Here is a 27,040-nt window from a genome sequence, read left to right as displayed (position 1 = left end):
GCCTGCTGTTCCCTACCATTACTTGGGAAATGTCTCAGCCCCTAGATCTGTCCCCAATCAAAGTGTATGCTGTTCTCTCTTTGCTATGTCATGTGCTAATTTTGTTCACTTAGGTTACATTTTTCCTCCTGACTATTCCAACTGACAGAGACCATCTGTACAGATACAAATAGGTTCCAAAGTGCAGGGGAGGAAGTTGGAACGTAGGCTCACTTTAAGGACCGTGATTCCTTACTTAAATACCTAGTGTGCGACGAGCATGTAACCGCGGATTATGTATTTACCTGGCTCCTACTTGATGCACCACAGTTACCCCCTGACCCCCAACTATTTTTGAAGCTCCATTTTAAATGGATATAGAGTCCCTTGCAAATATATAGAAAACAGAGCTTAACTGACCTATACACAAAGCCAGAGAAAGCACGCAAAGGCAGCAATATGTCATTCATTAAACTCATATGGTCTTGTGGCTGTGTGTATGTGTGTGTGTGTGTGTTTTCCAAGATCCCTTTGTAAATCACAGTCTAATTATCTGTATGACTGGATTCCCTGTGACCTTAGAAATGAAGGCTAATTCAATGTTTTCCCTTAGTGTATCTGTTTCCAAATGTGTATGATTTTGTGACAGTTTCAACTCATGAAAATCTTCTGATTCAAACACCTAGAGCCACAGGAAGCAGTTCCGTGCTACCTGGTGACTCAGTAGGGGCTGTGTGGAATCCTGGGTTGAGAACGATCCTGAAGGTGCCCGGTGAGGACAGTCAGGGGCCAGGAGTGCGTGAAAGGCGGCAGGCGCGCGCAGCTTCTCCGCCAGCCTCCGCTCCTCAGCCGCTCTCCCTGGGCATTTATCCTACACCATCTGTGGTTGACGGCACGGCGCCCTAACCCCCATTGTCTTGATTACAGCACCATTTTCTCCTTAAACTGATGGGGATCTCGGTTTACTTCTTCCACCCAAGACGAAAGGGCTACAAACTCCTCTCCACCCCCAGAGCAGTAGATATTATCCATGAAATTGCTGCTCTGCCTAGGAGGCCATGTTTCAAATCACATCCCCGAATTCACTTAAAAGTACTGGTTTTCATTCCAAAGATTAATGACGGTTTAGAGATATGATCAAGAATTGGTTAAAAAACAAAACAAAACAAAGTTACTAAAACAACAACAAAACAGTACGAGGAATAATTAAATCCAAACTAATAAGTTCAGTTACCTCATTATCATTTACATAAGTGATCTTGCTTTGTGTTGAGAACTCTGCTGAGATTGTACATGTATTTTTTTCTTCTAACGTTCACAGCTTTTCTTTGAATCAAATGTTATTACTGACCCCATTTAGATGGGAGGAAACTGAGGTGCAGGTAGACTTTGTGCTACTTGCAAGCAGAACTGGCTGGGGTTTGAATCCAGGCAGTCTGACCTCAAAATCCAGGCCTTGAAGAGTTCATTCTGCTATTTCCTGCATGGGATGAGAGTGACTGCTAACACATGAATGAGAGGTGAACCCCAAACTCCTTGGTCCTCTTCGGGAACATGCCACAGAGATCATCCCAGGGGAGGTAATTAACCACGGCCAGAAGCAAGGCTCCTCCTGGAAATAGCCACAGTGGCTGTTCCCACGGAATAAGTAATTTGTAAAGAGAGAAAGCAATTCTTGAGTCAAAAACAGAAATCCTTTGTGGCTTTCTAAGTTCAGAGACTTCATAAAAATATGGCTTTTGTATTAAAATTCAGTATTGTGAAAAGGAACTCTATTAACATAGGCAAAACGGTTGGTTAGAGGATTTAAAGTCTTCCTAAAGGATTATTCCAATGCTCGCTGTTTATTCAGGTGTCTGACTAAGTGATCCATGTTCTGCCACATGCTGGAGGGCTTGTGAGGTCATTCCTTTCGAAAGAGTTAAAAAGTGTGGTATGTGAGTAAGTGAGGAAATAGAAATAATTTCAATACCCCAGATAATTGCCCCCTTTTTGTTTGTAATCAATAAATATTTTTTAGGAATAGGAGTTACTTGCTCTCACACTCCATGAGAACGTTCTTCAGGAAAGTGCATCACATTTTTCAAGCTCTTTCCAGTGGTGCCCACGGAGCCTGTGGAGGGCTGGGGGGGTGGGGTGCATCCTTCATCAAGTTGCATGACAGGTTCCCGGGAGGCACTGGGCATGGCTCATGGCTGCTGTCACGGAAGACACAGGTGCCCTGATGCCAACCCCTGCGGAACTCCCTGCTTTCAGCTGAAGAGAACCTGGATGAAGCTACTACATGTCGGTTCGGCCTATTTTCTGTGCTAAGTGTCAGGCTCAGGGACTTGACTTTGTTCCTTCCACCATGGTCACAACAGCCCTGTGTAGGGACTCTGGGATGTTAGTAGCACACCCAAGGGGCGGAGCCAAGAGCTGAAAGCTGGACTCAGGCTTGTGTATTGCCCAAACTGCGACGGGCGATTTCTAAACCTGGACCTGCCTCGCTCTCACACTCACGCATTCATCGGCTTCCTCCTCCAGTGCAACCCAGTCTCAACTGCTGCTCTGCCCCAAATAAAACCCTGGACTCCAATGGATGTGATCATCGGATGGTCTTTTGTAAATGTTTATGTCCGCATTCCTGCCTGCAGTACTTCTCTGTTCTGTGCAATCCATTCCCAGCTTCCTGGCCCGCCCCATGGACTCTGCTCTCCAAAGCCCCAGTAGGGAGTGACCAGGCCACAGGCTTTGGAGTCAGCTGACTGAGCTCTGCCACTTCCTGTGTGGGTCTGAGCAACTCTCGTCCCCTCGCTGGGCCTCTCTGATGATAACAACTCTGACTTCACTGCTGTGGTGAAGATGAAATCATACATGCACGGTCCCCAGTACTGTGTGTGACACACAGGAGGTACAAGAGACCCAGAGGGAGCTAATGGGGTTTGTAGCTTATAGGCTCCAGTGGGTTCACAAGGACCAACTTTTTAATATAGGAACCAATTTATCCTCCACCCTATCCTCATTCTTCCTTTCTTTCAGCCAGCTTGAATGGGTTTTTGTCACTTAGAACCAAAAGCATCCCTGCCTAAAACTGGTCACCAAGCTCAAGTGAGAAATGACTTGGCCAGTGCCATATAGTTACTGAGTAGAAAAAATGGAAATAGATTCCAGGTCTTCTGCCTGGAGAGGGACTCAGATCACCTCCTGGCTGGCATTGGGCCTTACCTGTACCACACTGACCTTGGGGAAGGGTGAGAGGGACTCCATTTCTTATCTACATCTTAAATTAAAAAAAGAAAAAGCATTAAGACAGTAGTTTCAACTATAATTGTACAATGCAAAATGATCTCAATGAACAGAGCATCTTAAATTAAAATTCAGACCTATGTTAGATATACTTAGAATTTATACTGACGTCATATTATATACATATCTGTATTCCCTGTAGCAAGCTGCTTATATTTAGTGCCGATGTTAGGTTGGATCAGTCATTCCTAACAAGAGGCAATGTCGCTTGTGAGGGCTCATTGGCGATGTCTGGAGACGCCTTGGCTGTCACATTTGTCTGTGTGTGGGGGGAGTGGATGCTACTGGCCCCTGGTGTGTAGAGACCAGAGACGCTGCTAAACGTCCTACAATGCACCGAACAGCCTCCCACAATGAAGACTCTCCAGCCCCAATGTCAACTGTGCAGAGGCTGAGAAGCACTGGGTCAGGATGTATGATGGTTTTAGATCAGCATCCTTAATGTTGCATGGTCAAGATTTAAGTCACTCTTTTTGTCCCGATTGCTAAGAACTGGGCTGCTACTAGAAGAGAGAAATTTGATTCCATCAGCTCTGTCCCCTGACCCAAGAAAACGTCAAGCCGATGAGATTAAATCGCCACCAGAGAACTTAGCGTAGGAAAACCTCCTGAAACCATTCGAATTCATCAACGAGGGAAGGTACAGCGTGCTTTTCTCTGGAGCCAGGAAAGACCTGTTTGTCGAGAGAGAGTTGGCCTGCCTTTATAGAGGCAAGAGATTCAGGGGAGAACGCCCTGCCTCAGTTGCAGGGGATGGAGCCTTCCCTGGGGACTTGTCACCACGGTCTCTCACGTCTTCTCCGTGAGGCTCTGCCAACCCAACCGGGTTTGCTCCCTTCCACATCACGCCATCCTGAGTTTCTATTTCCACAGCAGAAGACCTAATTGCCCTCTTCACTCACACTCCACTGAACTCACCAAAGCCCAGTGAAGCATTTTCTTGAAAACAAATCGTTTTCAGATGGCCCTGGCAAAACTATCCCAATTTCACACGAGCTGTTATCCATAATTTATTGGAAGAACGGCAGACTGTTGGCCTTGCCCCAGCTAAAGGGCCTCTTGCGGGAGCTCAAGCACGAACCATCCCCAGTTTGGGACACTGTGCGTGTGCGTGTCCTTCTGAGATCTAACAACGTGCATGTTTGTATATCACTTCTTCCCGGCAGCACTGCACTTTGGAAGGTGTCAAATACAGACCTGGCTGTGACGGAGGGTAGAGCTTATTTCTGAAATAATATGATTTCTGTACTTGTCTAGGGCCAGACCTTTCGTGGTCATGAGGAAAAATGCAGGAGACCTTTGCAGCCTCTGTTTTTGAGAACACACTTTCACGTCACCTACAGTCAGTCACACAACAGTTTACCAAAAGGGGATGGGCCCTCAAATGCCCTCGGAATAGAAATTCCCAGCTGCTTGGCTTCATACCTTAATCCCATCTCCCAGCTCCTTGAAGGTGAGATGGCATTATTATCATGGCGATGTGGCGACTGCCACCAAGGGACTGAATTCTCCATTAACTTACGCTTCTGTAGCTACAGGTGGCGCGTGGCTCCCATATTGGGCAATACAGCCTAGACCACGATTCTAGCTTCCTAGTTACTGATACTGCACACTCTTGTGTTTTCCCTCCTCCTTAAAGGAGCAAATAGATTTCCGAACACACAGATTTGCTCATGTCTCCTTCTTCTCTCAAATCTTCCAAGACTCCCCACGGTCTACATAATACAGCATAATCGCTTGCGTGGCAATTAGCTTCTGCCAGGCCACCCCTTGCTCCCTATACTCTAAGCCGTCAAAGCGAGTTCGCTACTACAGATCTGTCTTTCCCTCCTCACATTCCTCCTGGGCATGGAAAGCATTCCTATCTCACGGGGAGCCTCACCTCTTCCTAAATACCGTCTTAAAGACTCAGGTCATGCACTGTCTTCTTTGTAATTCTTTCCTGATGGCCCAGCCCCTGGTACTCACAGTCCTGGTAATCCCGTCGTCGTCGGCAGCCGTCCGTCTCGAGAGACGATGGTGTAGCTTCTTAAGAGTCTATCTGCACCGCCGAGAATGGTTGTGCAGTCCGACTCGGGAGTGACACGGTATCTGTCTCCTCCCGTGTTGAATCGACATCTTGCGATGACGCTGAAGCTACAGAGCCTGGGCAGGGTAATATGGAGGGTCTGCTGTTGCCCATGCAGCAGACGCCCCCTCTCTTCGCAGCTGAAGGATCCAAGGGAAAGACGGAGTCAATACAGCTTGGCTTCAGGTGCGCCGCAGGAGTTGCCGGTGTTGACTACAACGTCAAACCGCCTTAGGGACTCCGGCTCCGGATTTTCTGTTGGGGTTTACTCCCTTAGCCTTTCCCCTGAAGAGGTATGCCGCAAGGCAGCGGAGGTTTTTTGGAGTCAAGAGTTTTCCTTCTCTGATGTGCCCTGACTGGAAGATCGAACCAGCGACACTTAGCTCGCAGGCCTGGTTTAGCTCAGTGGATTGAGCGTCGGCCTGCGAGCTAAGTCCTGGTAATATACTAGGATATTTATTTGTCTAAACGTCTGGCTCATTCGTGAGATTGTGAGTGACTAGGTAGAGACTGTGGATTATACACCTTTGGATCCCAGCCCCCCGCCAGAGCCTGTGCCCGATAAACAGCAGTATGATTGGTGGATTCTAACATTTACCCCACAAACATTTATCAGCTATATATCAAATGCACACAGCATCAACCTCACTGCTGGGTGCCGTGGCTGCTGGTCTCAGGTTTTAGGTACCTCTCCGTGGGTAAGTATCTTGCTGAGAAGAAGTGATTCTGATTTTAAATGTTTATTTTTCTTTTAAGCAAATGACTGGAATATGAAGCTTCTACTTGCCCTGGCTGGTTTAGCTCAGTGGATTGAGCGTCGGCCTGCGAGCTAAGTGTCGCTGGTTCGATCTTCCAGTCAGGGCACATCAGAGAAGGAAAACTCTGACTCCAAAAAACCTCTGCTGCCTTGCGGCATACCTCTTCAGGGGAAAGGCTAAGGGAGTAAACCCCGACAGAAAATCCAGAGCCGGAGTCCCTAAGGCGGTTCGACGTTGTAGTCAACACCGGCAACTCCTGCGGCGCACCTGAAGCCAAGCTGTATTGACTCCGTCTTTCCCTTGGACCCTTCAGCTGCGAAGAGAGGGGGGGTCTGCTGCATGGGCAACAGCAGACCCTCCATATCACCCTGCCCAGGCTCTGTAGCTTCAGCTTCACTGGAGAGGACACTCCAGCGTCATCGCAAGATGTCGATTCAACACGGGAGGAGACAGATACCGTGTCACTCCCGAGTCGGACTGCACAGCCATTCTCGGCGGTGCAGACAGACTCTTAAGAAGCTACACCATCGTCTCTCGAGACGGACGGCTGCCGACGACTTGATCTGGTGCTCAACTAAAGAACACAGCAGTCAGTGACAATCTTGGAGGAAAAACCAAATGGTTAGATTTACTGAGAGACACTTTTTCTGTTTCCGAGGGGGCCTGTTTCTAAGGACTCTCCAGGGTGGCAGCGTGACCCCCTTTTTGGCCTGAGCTGCTGACCTGAGAACATAACCCTCATGTACGATGTGCTTCCAATCTACCTAGGAGAGCTTCCAGCCCTAGGGAGCTGCTGAGGAGATGTGACCCAACACTGGCCAGGAACACAAGGTGGGAACGTGAGCTGGTGCGGGCAGTCCAGCCCCCGACGGAGCTGCCTCTCTGAGCTGAATGACACAGAGAAAACAGATTGGGCTGCTTCCTGTTCTCCTGGAAGTTACATCACATGCTCAAAAGAACGCAGAAGGGCCAAAACAGCTAAAGAAAGATTTAAAGAAATGTATGGCCATGCCAAAGCTGAATTTTCCATGGGTTTCCTTGGAATCCATCTTCCATGATACGTAGGACTCTTATCTTTCTTACTTTTATCTTCACTTTTTGGGGTTTATGAGGCATAGAAGTAACAATATCGCCAATCATAAAGATTTGTCCACCTCTTCTGTTGTCGCAGGCATTATTTCCAATCCCTTTACATGTGTTAGTTTACTTAATCTTATAGCAGCCCTTTGGGGTAGGTAATACTATCCCCATTTCAAAGATGATAAGACTGAAGTGAGATGGAATAAGTTGGTTGGGGAAGGAATTTGAGCGCAGGCGTTCTGGCTCTAGAGCTCATACCGCACTGCACGGGGAATTACAATGGAGTTTAATCAACCTTTATATTGACAAAGAGCCCATCCCTGATGGGATATGATTGGTATTGGAACCAGACTGAAGTTCAAATCTTGGCTCTGCCACTGATTCGCTGGGTGGCTTTTGGCAAGTCACCTACCTGCTTCATGCTCAACTGTTTGATACACAAAATGTGTATAAACACACCTCACAGACTTGTAAGTATTCAGTGAGGTGTTCCTATAAATGCTCTAGAGTAAGTGGTAAGTCTTATTGTCAAGCATAAGAAGGGTATGAGATGGTGCCCTTAAAGGATGTTTTGTGAGTTAAATAATAACAAATTCAAGTACATTGCAAAGGATACAGTGCTCTATGAATAGTAATTGTTTTCATTCTCATTATTGGAAGCTTTCTCTTTCAAAATCCTTGTCTGCGGGTAGCAAACCTTCCTCAATTGTAAATGTGTTTTGCTCCGTGCTTCAGGCACAGCAAAGACGGAACAGGGGCTCTGGGTGGCAGGTGCCTGAACTCCTTCATCGCCCTACTGCCCACACTCACAGTACCTGCCTGTTCATCACCATATTGTTTTAAATAAGGTGCTAAAAATTAGATATCTTGGGAATCTAACCACCAACAACCAATGGAAAGGCTGAAAAACTCCACTCAAGACGAGTGGAGTTTCTGTTGAAACTAGAATATTCTGTTGAGACAAGAATATAAAATGTGAACTAGAGGAGTACTGGGTCTCGTTCATTGGGAAGCCATGACCGTCATATGCATGAGCTCATTTCTGCCCTGAACAGCCATTTGAAGGTCATTGTTTTACACCTAACGAATGCCCACCTGCAGTACAGCCAGAAAGAGTCCTGGAGATAGATACCAAGGCTCCTTCCTGGGGCTGCCTAGAGGCTGGCCTGCTGTGTGACTTAGAGTATACTGCTTTCCCTCACATGACGCATGCGATGTCACTGCACAGAACAGAACAGCACCTAGTGCTTCAAGGACACGCAATGACATGGTCTCAGCCACAGTGGAACCCAGATGCAGTGGGAGAGGCTAATACTCACGAGCTTCAACATGGTCTAGGCCATAAGCTTAGCACATGCTGTGGTTTGTAATTTACGTGATCCTTCCAACAATACGACCTGGAAGTGACTGGTATCATCCCCATTTCACAGGTGAGGAAACTGAGGCTTGTAGCAATCAGGGGACTTGACTAGGGTTACACAGTCAGTAACGGGCAAGGTCAAGATGCTAATTCCGATTTTTATGATTTAGGACCATATGGCTACATACAATTATTGGTATGTTAGAGATGGAAACAGAGGAGACCCATTCCAGCTAGGATGAGCCAGGAAGGCTGATTAGAAGGGGTAGCGGGGCGGGGGTGACGATACAATCTGTGGGGAGCTCTCCTTCAGCTCTAATAGTCTACAATTTCGAAGCATCATCCTGCTCACGTACCAACTCTGGCGATCAATAACTGGGTCAAGATTACAGGTGAGGTTGTATCCTTGCAGAAATTCACAGCCGGACGAGTACATGCCCCAAGTCCCTCAAGCCTGGCTGACATCTTTCAGGAAGATCAGAATGAATTGCAGGTTCTCTCTCAGGCCCTGCAGAGGCAGGGGCATAGGGGAGCGTCCTCTGAAGGCCCCCAGAGACCAGCCTCCGGGAACCCTGTTCATCCAAGCAGGTCACCGGCCTGAGAGGGGCAAGAGGAAGCATTGAGGGGGAAGAGGAGGGGAATTCACTCCACGGCGTGACCGTCATGCTGACAAAGTACACCAGCCACCCGGCTCTTGAGCCTCAGGACAGCGCAGAATGACAGATTTGTGTCTGAAATCGCACAGCGCGATGTTGTGGTTGAAAAGACGTGGAAGGAGAACGCTTGGAAGAGTTTCCATGATACCCAGGTCGCCTAGTGGCCTCCGAGTGATGACGGTCTCTTAGCCCAGCGCACGAGAAGCCGCCTTGCGTGCATGCGTGAGCACACGCGCACGCATTCTCCCACGTCCACTGGAGTCAGCAAAAGGAAGACGCCCCCGTCCCCCCACCCCCCACCGGGGACCGCTGGCCAGGTCTCTCATTTCATCAGCAATGCCTTTCTCGCCTTCTACAAGCTGGCTGCAGGACCTGCAGAGCAGCCTGGCTACAATGCAAACGCAAGCACCTCCGCTGTCAGCGTCACTTTAAAGAGTGTGAAGTGTTGCTAAATGTGTCAGGAAACAATTAGATAACATAAGAGGCATGTTTTCTCCGTGCACAGAGGAATATATTATGCAGGCAGGAGATACACGCGAAGTTTCCTCCGATCCAGCGCGCTCGGCGCTCTCCCTGCCTCTGGCTTTTTTTAATCCGACCGCGGAATTGTTTGGCCCCGGTTCGGATGCTTGGAGAAGGGAGAGCGGCCTGCTGTGCTTCTGACTGCCCTGGCCTGAGCCTCGTGCTATCGGGCTCAGCGAGATACAAACAGTCCTCCACTCCAATTAAATGTGTGCCCTCCTCATTAGCATTATAAATATAGGTTGCTCTGAGCCAGAGTTGGTAAAATTACAGTGTGGGGCTGGAAGGAGACCGGCAGCTCCCCTGCGCCCACACAATGGCTGCAGCGTTGGCCGGGTGAGAACAATGCTCCCGAGAGCCTGTCCCCCGCCCCAGAGGTCAGCCCGGGGAGGGAAGGTCAACGCCAGGCGGGCCCAGATGCAATCTGTTCTTTGTACGGGATGGCGTGGGGCCTGGCCCCTCAACTCTGGGCAGGACTGTTCTGACTGCAAAGCTTCTTTGTAGAGTTTTGTCATCTCTGCCACCTGCGGGGTTCCAACTGGGGCCTCTGAACCACAGGCAAGGGCTCAGTAAAATGGATCTTTCCCCCTGTCGCCCCCATCTCCACTCTGTGTCACTCTCAGTGGTTCTGAAACATCACCACGCGCTAGGAAACGCTTGTTTCTTCCCGCCTCCAACCCTAAGACACATCTGCCCGTCATCTTGGGGGATCTTGAATTAGGTGAAAGAATCAGTGGTGGATGGTAGAAAGAGAAAAAGGAGGGAGGGGTAAATTAAAAGAGACGAGGGCAGAGACTCTGCAAGAGGCGTAGCCAGTACATAATTGTCAGAGGGTGAAAAAAGGAAATGATTTGTTTTGACATTATTTTCAAATAATCACAGTTGCTAAGGAAGAGGTCACTGCCGGCCTGGGCTGAAATGCTGGAAGACCTCGGGCTGCGTGAGAAGCATGTGTGCCAGCTGACGCCATGACGTGCAATTTGGGGCATGAACGACGAACAGGTTGTGTGTGCAACCAGCAGACCCCCTCGTGGTGGAAGGGATGAGACTGAAGTTCACACAGGCAACAATTCTCAGGCTTTCTCTTCTCTTACGAAAATTTGCCACATCATGCAGAAGAAGTACAAAGACAATTGGGGGTCAGAGTTCATGGTTGGGTCACAATTTATATAGTTCTTTGGTAAATCTTCGAGGCTGCTCCTCTTCTTGCTATGGTTCTGTCTGGCTATTGCTCTTTTTCTGAGACTAGTAAAATTCACAGAATGGTCTGGATAAAGAAAACTGTAGCTAAAGGCCATTAAATGCTAGTTCTAGAAGAAAACTTGGATAGTATTTGCACCAACTATTTCACTTTGATGATGAAAAAGTTATGGGAGGGGGAGGGGGGAGAGAGAGAGAGAGAGAGAGAGAAAGATTAGTTTTTCCCAGATCACACAATGAATTAATGACCTCACACAATGAATTAATGACCTGAGTCCCAGGCTCTCTCCAAGAAACTCCACTACTCTTTAATATTCAAGTTGCAGGACAAATAGAAAAACCAACATTTAAATTTGAAGAAAATATGGTTTCACACCAAATCATATTAATGGGCTACAGTTCTCATGCAAGATGTATAAAGGTACCTCCTCCCCCCTCCCAAAGCCCAACCTATAAGTAACACTCTTCCACACTTTGTTCTTTGGAACACTAGGTTTTCTCAGGATGTCAACACATGTCCCAGGAAAGAAGGGTTCCATGACCAAATAATGACAAAGTATGAGAAGTACAGGAAAAAGAATCCCGCTGTACTCTATGCTGCTGTAATCACATCTGGATCAGTCGGTCTAGTCCATTCTAGGCTGACATCCTCTTAAGAGCCTAGTTGAGAAACTGGATTTGCCCAGAGGAGGAAATTCAGACTGATGGGTGCATTAGAAATCATTTAGTAGGTTACAGGCTCTGAAGCTCTTGAGCCTGGAAGAGAGGTAAGGAAAGATGTAGCAATCTTCAAATTATTGAGCCATGACCCATGGAAGAAAAAACGGATTTTTATGAATCAGTTCAGATGTCAGTTCTAGGAATGATCAAAGTTAAAGGAGGCAGATTCAGCTTGAAATCTACTGCATTTATTTATGTCTCTCCTTTATATAAGTTCTAGCTACTATTATGGTTTCTTAGGCATGTGCTTTATCATTCTTCCTAGAGGATTATCTCCTCTTTCATTTATCCGACATGTATTTATTGAATAATCACTACATTTCAGGCTCTCTTCAAGGCCAGGGCCCTGCTCTAGGTGGCTGCTGAATTTGTACGACAGGTGCTGTTTTTAATCTCTCCATCTCCTGGAGCACCTAACAGAGGCGTAGAAACTGTTTAATAAATATTTGACAAAATGGGTAAATGTGCCAAGAGCTTTCTAACAACAGTTGAAGAGTAACATCAGAATTGACCTCCTTGTAGGTAATAAGCTCCCCATCTCAGAGATAGGGCCCCAGTCAGCAAGGCCATAGAGACAGTTTGGGCTTTCAGTAAGAGATAGGACTATAGGTCCTGCAAATTCAGCTCCAGATAGAAATCTCCTAATTTTGTGAGTGTTCTTGTCACTGTCCCATGGGGTAAAGGGGACAGAGAATCATTCTGATGTCTCTTCAGTGAGCGATCTGCCTAGAGAGCCCCCTGGCCCCATCAGAAATCAGAGACACTATTATTTCCCTGCCTCTCCCATATCTGAAAATTTTTAGTTCCCAGCTGGAAACTGAGACCCACACAGATCCATGCATTCTTAGAGGACTTAACCTTATTTAAAGGAAGCATGTCACTGTGTTGAAGCTTAAGCTCAAATTAATTATAACAAGTGTAATATTTGGCCAACCTCAGTCTCATGATTCCACAGGCCTGCTTGATCAGTTTCCAGAGCTAAATGAGAGCCCATAACCATTTGCGACGTAATAACACTTTTTGCTTTTATGACTGCTTTCATCTGTGGATCTCAAAGCATGGCGCAAACAGTAATTAGTGCTCATCTGGGAGGTAAGGGTGCCTTTGCTTGGTTTATTTAGCAAAGTGGGGGTGTGTGTTGAGGGGGCAGTGACTGGTCAATGTCCAGGCAGAAACTGGAATGGTGGGCTCCCTCTTCCCACCAATTTTTTTTTAATGATCCCAGGAAACCGGTCCCATTGTTTGTTTAAGCCAAGGGTTGGCATATGTGTACTTAAACTAAACTAGTTTCTATCCAGCGTGAGAGAAGTTGAAAGAAGCGATGATGTGGAAGATAAAAGGACTGGTCGGGAATTTCCATCAGAATTCCTAGACTAGCCATTATGAAAAGAAATTCTTGAACTCTTCCTCTTCCCTTTCTCTCATCCTCCTTCCCTTCTTTCTTTCTTCTTCCTTCCTGCTGTTTATTCAACATACATTCTTTGAGGACCTAATGCTGTCAGCTGCTCTAGTGGGTGGGTTATGAAGTGAAAAACCAAAATCTTCCTTTCTTTGAGTTTATGTTCCAGTGAGGAGAGAGAGAAAAAACCCAACAAATAAATAATAACAATAACAAATAAAAAGTACCAACCAAAACATGTTTATCGGCCCACAGATGGAAGCACGTACATATATGTCTGCATGTATAAATGGGCTATAGGGGAATATAGATAAAAGGAAAGGGGGTAGGGAGTGGCAGGTTGGGCTTAAGAGGTGGATGCTACACGAGAGAAGGTCATCAGGAAAGACGCCCCCAGTTAAGATGACATTTGAATGGGAACCCGAAGGAAGTGAGAAGGAGCTTTGCTGATATCTGTGTGTGTGTGTGGGGGGGGGGGGGAGTACATTGTGAACACAAGGACTTCCAGGAACACAAGCTCTGAGCTGGCAGCATTCTTGGAATATTTCAGAAATAGCAAGCAGGTCACTGAGCCTGGAACGAAGTGAGAGATGGGGGCGATGGGACCACACAGCCGCTGTGAGGCCTTTGTGAGTGGAAAGCTCTGCAAAAGGAGCGACGTGTCTGGTGCACAGCTGAGCAAGGTCACACTGGCTGCTGTGCTGAGCAGAGACCTGAGGCAGGCAGGGGCAGAAGCAGCCAGATCCATCAGAAGGGGGCTGCAATGATCCAGGTCATAGATTGCTGGGACTTGGACTGGAGAGACAAAGATCAGGACCTGGATACATGTACATGGCACAGCTAACATGCTTTGCTGATGGGTTCACATGGGTGTGAGAAAAAGAAGGGAGTGAATAACAATTCAGTTTTTGGCCTAAATAAACACAGTGACAGAGGCGTGCGTCCTACCACATTGACATACTTATGTTAGGTGCTGCTCTGGCACAAGGTGGGAGCCATACCTGACTCAAAAACCATTCTAGATGTTTGCAGATGATGCCAATTGTCGCCTATAAAACCCTTCTAAGACAGAGAGGTCAATCACGATTTTATTCACAATTTCACCAAAAAGAGGTCTCCCAGAAAGAAAAAGTTACCAAGAGGGCTTTTAGACGTCGCGGCACAAGAGCAAAGCGACGAGGCAGACACCCACCCATCTGTTATCCGTCTTAAGGAAACCTAATAAAATCTAAGCTGAGACGGCTGAACTTTTATTTCTGTCCAGGTCACATGAACAGTACGTGTCTGAGAGTTCAAATTTCTCTACAGATTCAGGGCTAGGAATGGTCCCGAAAATGAACCATTTCCCCCCTGCAAGTGTGTATTCGCCTGTGGTACAGAGTAGTAAATTAATTTTGGTCCTGTTCCCTGATTTCTCCTTTAGCGTGACCTGATTTTCCTGCAAGCCTCAGGCACGGTTAATTTGTAGGGAGGGGTGCGTGTATATATTAGCGAATATGTATTTGTGCATCTGTGCCAGTAGATGGGAATCTTTGCTGAAATATTAATATAGTGCCTTTTTATTATTATTTATAGGAGAACTATATCTTCGGGGCTTTTAAAATAAGAAGAAATGGAAGATAGGTGAGGTGAAATTATATTCTAGTGTTCATACCCTTTGGTTGATATATAAATAATACAAATGAAATGGTAAACAGCATAAGGGTACAATTACTGAATAAGCAGAAATGTAGACTTACAACAGTACAAAGTTCCCAGTTGTTATCATGATAGGGAAGCGACTATTTATGTAACGTTCCATAAGTTTTCTTTTTTTTTTTAAGTCTTATTTGAATTTTGCTGTAGTTGAATTATTTTATCACAAAAATGGAAGATAAATTTCTCTCTATAATAAGTTATAAATCTAAAATTTGGTTATAAATGTGCCACAGACATATGACTTCAGTCTGCACAGAACAAGTGAAAAGCAAATGTGATACTGTGTGGGATAAAACAGTTGCGTGATTGGTTCTGAGTGACCCGTCATTCCGGAAAGACATGCAGTATTAAGGGTGGAGAGACTGCTTAAGCCATTCCAGAAAAATATGCCAAGTCCTGTCAAGAAAGGCAAACATTTTCCTTCAAATAGCAACGAAGGAATCACTGCCATAAAATGACACTGGAGCCATCTACGTAAGAGTTTGCTATGAGTGAAATGTCTTCTTCTTGGACAGGGCCTCAGTGAGAAGGAGTGTGTCACCCCTGTAATCTCCCGTGGGGTTATGGAACCATATTTATTTAAATTGGTTGGTTGTCCCCGAGAGGTCTACCAGCGGAGTGGCGCGAAAACTCATTAGTGCCATTTTGTCTTCAAATCCCCCAGAACAGCCTCAAACAGAGCATGATCGCTCTCTCAAGGGCTCCCACTGTGGAGCATCATTTGCGACAGATGTGATCCCGTACATCAGAAAGCCCACCACACAGACCAAGGCTCCCCACCCCTGACTCCCCGCATCACATGTGGGGAAGGAGTCCAGTTCATAATGACATCTGCTATCAGGGTTTGACATACAGCCAGACACGTGCTTCTTCAGGTCTCATCCTGGAGTTTCTGCTGTTCTCAGAGGACTACAGACCCTTTCCAGTTCCATGCCAGGAGAAATGGACAAGAGCAGATCAGGCCGACTGGCTTTCCCTAAGACGATACCCGGCTTGTACAGGGGAGGCGTGAAAGCCAAAAACACCAACTCCTGTTAAGTCCAGATACAGAGAGATCGACACACAGGCTAACAACCGGGTGCTGTCCCGTGGTAAACTCACTAAATTCTCATCTTGTTAAATCGTCTGATGGCCATTTCTTCTTTAGTTAAAAAGGGATAAATAATAAAAAAAAATTTACAATGAAAAGATGCTAGTGTTTTGCAGCTGCTGCATGTCTTTGGGGGAGATTAGTTTCTATAACGAGATGATATAACCATCATTTTATAAGAACCGTTGCTGTCTTGGGGAAACACCACTGAATACAATTAGAAAAAGCCTTTTTTTCATGAACTCATTCCAGTCATGTGCGAGTTGCCTGGCGTGGTTCCAAAGCTAAACATCATTATTTGTTACTGTAAATCTTGACATCATGTATTAATTTCAACTGTGCTTTTATTAGCTCTACCTTTGGCTTGAGTGGTATAAACTTGGAAAGCCCTACAAAAGTTGAAAAGCAAGTTAACTACCTATATTTTAACACAGATATATGTATATATTTCCCAATAGCTTGGCTGGGGATTTTTCTCAAATAATTTAAATATCATTTAAAGCATACCTGGTTGCTGGTTCTCCATTGAGGGTATCAAAGATGTGGTTAATGGGATGAGAATTATGGGGCTGGGGAAAATTCTGTGTGTAGTATTCATAATTAGCATTAGGCAATAAACAGCTTACATTACTATCCTCCTTATTTTTTTTTTAATTATAGGGTTAATTAAGAAAGCATCAACTGATGTAACTCGAACAGTCAGAGACATTTCTAAAAGAGGCAAATTTCTGGGCTTCTATTTCTTTCATGGGAGAAATGAAGTGAGGGGGGAAGGAGCAGGCATTGCTGTTTCCTTCTCTTGTAGCTCCACCTGCTCCCAGACAAGGGCTGCGGGAAAGACCGGAGAAAGTCCTGACCGGAAGACGCCTTTGCCCTGATGCGGCCTCCCGCAAAGACAGAGGGGCCCTCAAACAAAGTTTAAGTCCTAGAACTTTTTCATTCTTTAGTCAAAAGTCTACACTCAGGTGGATTAAGAAGTACGAACTGCCAGTTATAAAAACAGTCATGGAGACAATAGAACACGATACAGGAAATCGTCGGCAGCCGTCCGTCTCGAGAGACGATGGTGTAGCTTCTCAAGTGTCTATCTGCACCGCCGAGAATGGCTGTGCAGTCCGACTCGGGAGTGACACGGCATCTGTCTCCTCCCGTGTTGAATCGACATCTTGCGATGACGCTGGAGTGTCCTCTCCAGTGGAGCTGAAGCTACAGAGCCTGGGCAGGGTGATATGGAGGGTCTGCTGTTGCCCATGCAGCAGACCCCCCCTCTCTTAGCAGCTGAAGGGTCCAAGGGAAAGACGGAGTCAATACAGCTTGGCTTCAGGTGCGCCGCAGGAGTTGCCGGTGTTGACTACAACGTCAAACCACCTTAGGGACTCCGGCTCCGGATTTTCTGTCGGGGTTTACTCCCTTAGCCTTTCCCCAGAAGAGGTATGCCGCAAGGCAGCGGAGGTTTTTTGGAGTCAGAGTTTTCCTTCTCTGATGTACCCTGACTGGAAGATCGAACCAGCGACACTTAGCTCGCAGGCCGACGCTCAATCCACTGAGCTAAACCAGCCAGGGCAGGATACAGGAAATACAGTCAATAATATTGTAGTAACTATGTAGAGGGTCCTGGGCTTACGAGAGCGATCACTTTGTAAGGTGTATGACTGTCTCATCGCTCTGCGGTACATCTGAAACTAATATAATATTGTATATCAGCTGCACTTAAAAGTAAACTTAAAAAAGGTTTACACTCAAGCTCTGGTATGGTTATATCCAAGGCCAAAATTGAAGGCCTTTCAGGCAAACATTTTTAAAAATTAAAAAAATTATTTTATTATATTTTATTTATTTCTTTTTAGAGGGAGGTGAAGGGAGAGAGAAAGAGAGGGAAACATCAATGTGTGGTTGCCTCTTGGCACCCCCAACTGGGGACCTGGCCCGCAGCCCGGGCATGTGCACTGACTGGGAATTGAACCAGTGACCTTTTGGTTCACAGACTGGTGCTCAATCCACTGAGCCACGCCAGCCAGGGCCAGGCAAGCTTTTTATGCCCTAGAACAAGAAGATGAATAACACCTAGAAGGAAAATAAATAATAGGTTTTCTCAGCTTAGCAAGTATTTCTGTAGTGTTTGGCGCTATAAAAATCCTTGTTTAAAATCTTTGATGACTACAATAAAACGTACATATATGTATTTATAAACATATACATACATACATGATACATACATAAATCTTTATAATTAAAAAAAATCAATGACTAGGCATACAAGAATGAAGCGAATATCTTCCATCTAAGATGGAGACCTTCACACTACGGCTGAGAGTCTCGAATCTTGATAACTTGGCTCTTCCTCAGACTTTATCCCCCTTCCCCCCACAACAGACAGTCCCACAGACCAACAACCCCCCTCCAGTTAAGCTTCCACTTACTCTAATCAACGTAATTTCCAAGTTGGAAAATGATACTCTGCAGGAAACCTGACACATTTCTTCATAAGAAGGTTTCAAGGCTCTGTTCTTTGCTCCTGGGGTCCATGGGGAAACTGACCTCCTGGGATTAGGGTAACAATGAGTGATTCATTTGCTCTAAGAGTGAGAGTACTAGGCAAGAAAGATCACACCTTCGTGAATGACCATGAGAAAATTCGGAGCTGTAATTATTTAGCATTTTTAATGCTAAACCTCATCACACAAATCCCTGAACCCAGCACCACAGAGCTGCTGTTAACTCCTTGCGGTCTAATTGGGAACAGGGTTGGGGGGTGGTGGATGCTTTAGAGCCCAGATGCTTTGAGAGGAGTTTCCGTTCCAGCACTGTCGAGTTTCACCTTTGCAGCTCCCATCCACTGGTGTTGCCCTCACTGAGGTACTAACCAGGCTTTTCCTGGGCTGGATTGTTGACCTTGCTTCCTTGCAGACGCTAAGCTACGTCATGTCCGGGTTAAAGGTGGGAAGAGAAAACAACTTTCTTTTTTTAAATTTTGAGCTCAGGAGAGAGGCTCCATCTTCTCCCTCCACCTTACCTTCTAGCACAGCCCAGAGACCGACTGAGACTGTCACTTAAGTCCTGATGGACCCCTCCCCCCACAGCCTCACAGAACTGATTAGAATGAAGGTGACAGAGCCGAGGGCTTCCTCCCTCCAGCCGGCCTCGTGGGCACAGTAATGCGCCCCCAAGTCATCTGTGTGCTAGTCCCGGAAACTGGGAATATGTTAGCTTGTGTGGTGAAAGAGAACCAGGTTGGATCAATTTAAGAATCTTGTGTTGGGGTGACGGGGGGAGATAAGAGGAAGGCAGGAGGGTCAGAGGTCGAGGAGGAGGTGTGACCACAGCAGCAAAGGTTGGAGTGAGGAAGGGGCCATGAGCCCAGGAATGCAGGCGGCCTGTAGACCAGGATAAGGCAGGACATAGAATCCCCCCACCCCACCCCAGAGCCCCCAAGGAGAATGCTGCCCCGCTGAGTGTGATTTTAATCCACCTAGATGGCTTTAGGACTTCTCACCTCCAGAACTGAGAGGATAACTTTGTGTTGTTTTAAGCCACCGAATGTGTACTAATTTGTGAGATTAGTAACAAGAAACTGACACAATGCACAACATGGCTTTAAGGAAGACCTGCTCTCGGGGCTGTCCTGTCCCCAGCAGGGTGCTGGGAGTGGGGTAGAAGTGGGAAAGGTTTCTAGTTGCCCCCAAATTCTTCAGCCAGGAAGCCAGCTCTCTGAGAGCCATCAAATCAACAGTAAACAGAAATAATGCTGACACTGTCAGTGCTGGCAAAAGTCACCAGTTACTGAATCAACAAATATCTTAACCACTGTCCAAGGAGGAAAAATGCTAAGAGCATTCATTAGCTTGGGATCGCTGTCTGCGTGGGTGAAGTACACAAGCCCGCACCCTGGTTCCAAAGCTGCTCTCTAGAGCAGTCTGCCCAGCGGCAGCCTGCTCGCCTCACTTGGCATACACACATTTTTTTTTCTTTTTTTTTTTTTTTTACTAAAACAGTGTTTTTTCCCTTTTAATTAAATTGCAACACCTTTGACTGATATACACACTCTCCATATACACACTCTCCACTTTACCACAGGCCTCACCACTCCCTCTTACCTACCCCTGGTTATTTCATTCATTCATATTGCTTAAGTAGTCCTTCTAGGACTGGAGTTTTCCATGCAAGGTTAAGATCTATGGTGACTCTATTACTATGCATTTATTATTTGACACTTTGTAGCAACTCTCAAAACCTGTGCAGACCTATTCGCTGTCTGTTGGAACTCAGCAAAGTCTATTGCTCTGCATGCTCCTAGTGATATGCCACAGGGCCCTGATGTTGAGCATGCTCAGAATGTTCACTGAGAAATTGAACGAGGATACAAGCAGTGGTGTTATTTGCAGAGAACACAAGGCTAGAATTAAAAGCTTATATTTGGACAAGAGAATGAAGATTCAAAAAGATCCAAGTCACCCAAGTGAAAGCTAAGAGAGTAAATATAAAGTTCTGCATTTAGAGTAAAAGAAAAGAAAAAAAAAAAAAAAGAAAAAAGAAACCTGTATAAGTACTAGATGGGAAAATATGATTCCACAAAAGCCCATATAAAAAAGGCTTTGAAGTTTTATATCACAGAAGCTCTGGTATCAGACACTGATTGATATGTTTGACTCAAACAAACCACTAAAGAGAAGTCAAGGCTCTCATCAAGAAACACTGTACTTCTTCCTAAGAAAGAACATACTCATAGGTGCAGTAACATTTCATGATGGACATCTGTAAGTTGGAGGTGCTCATAAGAAAAGGGGAGGGACGGTGTTGGGAATGTATCTGAGACAGGTGAAGGTCGGAAGTCAATGAGATGCTCAGCTGGGAGAACTAGCAGGCAAGGTCTGGCGTGCTCATGTGCAGATTCAATCCAGTCCCTCCAGCCCAGTTCTGTAGGAGGAGGTTGGCATTTATTTTGCTTGTTTGCAGAAGGCAGAAAAGAGGCCAAGAAATAGAGGAGACAAGAAAAAGAGTCTGCCTAAATAGATGTTTCAATGACCTGGCTGACGCACACATGGAATAGGCTTTCTTGTGTGGGAGTGAGTTCCGCTTGAGTGGAGGCAATCAAGCAAATGTTCGATGGCCTTTAGAGGGGATGCTAGAGAGGAAATCCATGTGTGGGTAACATGGGATAAGATGGTTTATGTGGCCCAGCCCAGAAGCAAGATCCTTTGATACCAGACCCCTACTGTCCTCAAGATATGCACAATTTGGAACGGGATCCTGTAAAGGGAGGAGAGGAGGAATCACGTTTATTTCCATGGAGCAATAGATGCCACTTAGGGACAATCCGAAGAGGCTTTTGCTTCCAATAAATTGGTCCCTGGTGAACTTCAGTCTTGGGAATGTGGCTCATAAGCATGTCCTGGGCTATTAATTTGTTAATCAAAGAGGCCCCAAATATTTCAGCACTGAAGTTTTCCATGCTATTGGCAGTATTTTTCTCTGCGGCTTCTGTGCTCAACTTTGTAAAAGATTCCTAGCGTCACGTGAACAATATCTGAGCATTCTAAGCAGGATGCCCCAGCACTTTTCGATTTCGTGGGGGCCAACATTTCCTAGCCATCTAAACGCTGCGACAGGACAGCCTTTCCCTCTCCCTCCCTTTTCTGACTCAGGATAACTTCTAAAGCAAACGATCGGCCAGCCCGCACCGCAGATACCTGCAGATGGGGTGGCAGGGGGGAGTTGAGGGTGGGGATTCTCAACCTGACACTTTTCTAAGCTGCTGAGCTGCCGTGAGCCTGCGCTAACGTCTCCGCACTCATTCAGCGGGTGTTCACTGAGGGCCGACCTCGGGCCGGGGTTGCCCGAGACAGGAGGAACAGAACATGGGACCAGATGTGGCCTTGCCCTTGACCTCACACGGATACGCCAATAGACAGCTCAGGCCTCCACTTGGTAACTGCTCTCCGAGGGGAACCCGGAATAGGACCAGGAACTCCTCCTGGGGAGGGCAGGGTGGAGGACAGCTGGAGGGGGAAGATGATTTTAGAATTAGACACTGCGAAGTGCAGGGGACGAGAGCGCGAGGTTGGAAGGCGATCTCGTGGGACATGACACCGAGGGGTGGGGGGCAAACCAGCAAGGGACGTGGCCATGGCAGGCGCAGCCGGGTCTAACCGTCCTGGGCCCTCCCTCTCCTGGCCTCCGTCCAACAAGCGAGGCTGACGTTCTGTGGCTTCTATTTCCAATAGGAAGTGGGGAAAACGGAATCCCAAGGACCTGTGTTGTAGGGCAGTTCTGTAGATAAAAATGAGTATCAGGAGCCCTGGCTGCTGTGGCTCAGTGGATTGAGCGTCGGCCTGTGAACCAAGGGTTGCTGGTTCGATACCCAGTCAGGGCACGTGACTCGGTTGCACACCAGGTCCCCAGTTGGAGGCACAAGTGAGAGGCAACCACACAGTGATGTTTCTCTCCCTTTCTCCTTTCCCCTCTCTCTAAAAATAAACAAAGCAACAAATAAATAAATTATTTAAAAAAAATGAGTATCAGGGAAGAGTGCTTTGGGAACAGTTCAGGGTGGTAAGTTTAGGTAGGAAATCCCAAACACTGTGGCCTTACGGGCTTTGGAATGTTCTGCCTGCCTGCCTGCCCGTCTGTAGTACCAACTGGAAAGCGTCCAGCGGCACACAGTCTTCTCCAGGTCACTTCAGGCCTCACCACTCCCTTATGGCACTTCACGTGGGAGGCTGCTTCACACCGCTCTGTGACCTGCCTAAAACCAGAAGGACCAGCATTCAAGGGGTCTGCCTAAAGTAACATGGGAACCACGAACAGTTCTGAGCCTGGATCTTTCTCTGAGGCAGTGCAAAAGTGACGCATGCTTCTGAGCCGCAACATTAATGAGGGTGATTAAGAACAGGTCTTTGAAGTTTGAATTATTTTTCTCAAAGCCCTTTTAAATGAAAATAAGTATCATTTCTGCTTAATCAAGAACAGACTAATGGTCTGAAAAATTCAGAGAGAGAGAGAGAGGGAGAGAATAATGATGGGGAGCCTTTCTCCTTGGGGAAAAAAAGAAAACAAACCCCAAAAACATGGGCAACAAGGGTTTCATTTAAATTAAATCCTTAAAGTAAAAATGAATTTTTACCTGATTTGGTAAAAATGGCAAACAAGAGTGAAACTTGACTTCCAGATGGATCTCTGGGAGTCTGCCCACTGTGTGGGCAAAGTATAGTTCATTTTATAGGAAGAGTTATAAGAAGGTGACCGAGAAATGACAGATATTCACTAAATCAGTGAAGGAGAGACGCAGGAGGAATACGATGCTAGAGAAATTATAGGTGACAAAGCAAAAGGCAGAAATTCCAAAGGAGGGACGACAGGGAAAGTCCACACATGATTGTTTGGCCACTCCCAAACGTCCACAGTAAACTTTACATATCTGAAAACTGCATATGCAACCCTGACGTGAGAGAAAGCCCGTGTGCTCCATCACACCAGCAGAGAAGCTGGGAACATGGACGGAAGGCAAGCTTTACCTTCATGAGTTCGTCGGAAACCTCTTGTTAAATGGAAGAAAGTCTGCCAAGTAACTTCCTGTGTTTCAGTGGAAAATGCCAGCTTAAAGCAGGTGCACAGTTTCCCCTTTCCTCCCCTAATTCGAAAGCCATTTACAAATGCATCCTGGTGATTCAGACCAAAAAAAAATGGCCAACCCGATAACAGAAGGAAGCGGAACAGGAATCTGAACGTTGTTTACACAATTAGGAGCCACTCACGTGCACATCCCATAAATGACAAGGTTCCCGCAGCAAATTAACAAGAACAATTTTCCCATCTCAGGAGCTGTCAAGATGGGCCCCGTTGGCCAATTTATCTTACTCTAGCACATCTCTGGTGCTTGTCAATCAATATGGGAAACATTTGGTGCTGATTGCCATTTTCCTCTCCACTCCCTTTTGCCTCTTGTACCAGGCAATTTCGTGCAAGTCAATCAAGGTCAAAGCCGACCTTGTTTAAATAAAATGTCGCTGAGCTCCTTTCACACCAACAATTTCAAAGAGAGAATGAGCTGTATCTCTTCCATTTCCATTTATACTACCTCCCCCTCCCCACCACCAGTTCTCCTAAAATGCCAACCTTGAGTGATAAGTCATAACTAAAGCCACCTAGAGACAGAGAAGGCTAAGCTGAGAAGTGATCAGGAAATGTGTATTTCAGGTACATTTTTTTATTATTAAAGACTCACTCAGACAACAGAGATTGATGTCTTTCCTGGAAAAAATACTCCTGAATGTCTTCCCTCATTTGAGGCAGGACCACCCAGCACAAAAAATATTCGCCAAATCATCAGGATTTAATTACTCAAAGTAAGCAATTTTAACCCTAGAGATCAGCTCCTCTAGTTGAGTTTTAGGACATTTTGGTGCTAGGTCCTATTGTTACTGACTCAAGCATCAACATCTATTATCATTATCATACACATGGAAGAAAAAAGTTCGGGAGAGGAAGCAGCCAAGCCTATTGAAATTCTTGAAAACAGTCCACTCACAGGTTTGTTTTCAAAACCTCTTTTTTTTTTTCCCCTGCAAACCATCTATAATTTTTATTTTTCTGAATAAATGCGGCTCTTGTTGTTTATAATGCTGCCCCCCCCACCTCTGCCAATGTTAAGAATATGCATTGAAATGAGGCCACGCTAAGTGTGACTCCCAAAGAAATAAAGAAATATAATTGGACAAATATAGCATTTCCCCAAAATAGCAACATGCAGCTTCATGACTAAAGAAGGACCATGTTCTCAGAACGATTAGTGAGGAATGAATGCTTTTAAATACCTACTGTGGATAATTCAGGCAGAGTTGGGTGTTTTTAAAAGTGTGATTTTCCTCATTTAAACCTAAACCAAACACACAATCAAAACATCCTCAAATTCTCAGAGCAAGAATGATCCTTACCCCTGACGCCAAACGCAACGTCATTGGGCTTAACCGCATCTCGGGTGAGACCACGGTCTCCTGTGGTTTCGTCATTTGTCAGAAGTCACTACGGATGTAGTCGCTTGTCTGTCTCATGGTTATTTACTGAGTGTCTTTTATGCACCAAGCGCCCCCCAGGGACACAACAGTGGGCAAAACCGAAGGAGTCTCTGTGTCATGGAGCCTGGAGTCGTCACAGCACTAGGCACTAACGAAATCATCTCAGAGGTAAAGGTGTTATTACAACCCGAGATTCATGTTGCACAGAAGGCAGGTACGGGCGGCCTCACCCAGGCTGGGGACCTAGAACTGCTCCACAAGGATGTGAACCAGCTGCATGCTGACCGATCAGCGCTAGATGCCCGAGGCCAGGGCTGCTCCACATGTGTGGTCCGTGAGCCCCACCCAGGCAGCGCCCAGTGATAGAAATACACAGGTGGAGAGCCAATGGGTGGGACCTTCAGAGCAACCTCACATGGCTACGAGGAAGCTCTCGATCAGGCGGAATGGGTCATCTGGGTCACAGACTGATTTGGGTGACGTCAACATTTCATGGTGATTCCCATGTGGTACAAAACACACACACAGAGGTCATATGCAGAAGGACCGTGTTTAAAGGGTCCCTGAAGAATTCCAAGGATTGGAGGATTCAAGTCTTTCACCCACTTATAGTTTGAACAAAGTTCTGACCTGAGGATGTGCACAATATTTCCCCTATCTCCCAGCTAAGGGTCACTACGCCAAGCCCTTGGCTTCATTTTGGCCACAGCAGGTGACAATGCCCTCCTTTTCTCGGTCTGAGATGTCCCGGCTGCCATTAGAGCCGTATGACTTCAAGCCATACTCATGAGAAACTCTAGGATGAAAAGTGGAATTCGGTCAAAATGAATTCACGTCTCTTTGGTCACACAGCATATGTACAATAAGCATTAACTGCCAAGGAAGGCTCCTGAGGTCTGTATTTATGGTCCGTTTCTTGTTCTGGAACTGGTACCATGGGTGTGTTCCGTCTGTGGAAAATTCACTGGACTGTACGCTTACGATATGGACAGCTTGATATATGTAGGCTGGATATAAAGACACTTCCACAAAAATGTTCTTAGAAATGTCATAATCAAAAAAGACAAAGGCAAAGAACCCTTCAGATGAAAGGAGGCTGAGAAGATAGGAAAACCAAATGCAATGCGTGAAATAAACCCTGGATTAGAAAGGGCATTATGGGGGCAACTGATATTTAAAGACGGTCTGAGGACTAGAGAATATATACTATCACTGCTAAATATATATATATATTTGGTAACTGTACATGGCTATGCAAAAGGGATGTCTTTGTTCTTCGGAAATATACACTGAAGTGCTCAGGCATAGGAAGGCTTGATGTGGGGGCCTCTTAGAATGAACAATGGGTGTGTGGGGGGGGGGGGTAGGGGAGAGCTACCTAGCAAATGACAAATGGGGCAAATATGCACAACTGATACATCTGGTAACGGGTGATGGGTCCACTATTTCTGTAATTTTCAAATTGCAGCAAAATATAAAAGTTATAAAAATGAAGATCACAGTTATAAAAGTTAACTGTTCTTCAAATGAACGACAGGCCTTACTAGGTGGCATGTGGTCACGTCAACAGACTGGGTGTTTTCCACAAAGAAAAGTGACGTTGCAAGGTCTCCCCCGGTGTTCAGAGTCCCTGGCACAATCGCTCCACAGACGGACATCGGGGAAGCTTGACAGTTCCCTGGGCAGATGTGATTTTCACCCCAGTCTGACACAGTGTGACAGAACAAACGTCTTTTTAAAAAATTTTTTAACAGTAACTCATTTGTGATCTTTACTGCGACACTGAGCGTCTTATCTCAAGGTGGTCCTTGATGGTGCATGGTATATTTTATTGCTGTTTCTTTTACTCTGGTGTCTTTCTTCCTCATGATTATATCTGTGGTCACTCTCGGTCTCCTTCCAAATGCTGTTCTCTTATGAGACCAGGCGCTGCTTGGAGGCTTAATGAGGCTGTGAGATTGTTTCCCGATTTATCAGGTTAACATGCGGAGGGGAGAGGAAGGAGGAGGGGAGAGGGTGCCCTAGGACGAACTGAACATAGTTTTGTATCCAGTCCATCTTTGCCCGTGCAGAACTTGTCAAAGAGCAACGCTCAGCTCTAGAAGAAAAGATACACCTCCTGCTCCAATTCCTCCCATCACTTCTTGTAATCTTTTTTTTAATTTATTTTATTTTATTTTATTTTTCTCCCAGCTTTTCTTTATTGATTAT

At 46.0% G+C, this 27,040-nt stretch overlaps 1 protein-coding gene across 1 annotated transcript in view; it reads right to left on the bottom strand.

Annotated features, from left to right (window-relative positions):
- The window catches only part of LOC150000980 (teneurin-2), a 612,383-nt gene that overhangs the window by 337,660 nt on the left and 247,683 nt on the right, over positions 1-27,040 (bottom strand). The window lies entirely within an intron of this gene.

This window comes from Furipterus horrens, unplaced genomic scaffold (genome assembly GCF_987537825.1).
Source record: "Furipterus horrens unplaced genomic scaffold, mFurHor1.1.pri manual_scaffold_10, whole genome shotgun sequence".
In the NCBI taxonomy this organism is placed as follows: Eukaryota; Metazoa; Chordata; class Mammalia; order Chiroptera; family Furipteridae; genus Furipterus; species Furipterus horrens.
This window is presented reverse-complemented; position numbering and strand designations above follow the sequence as displayed.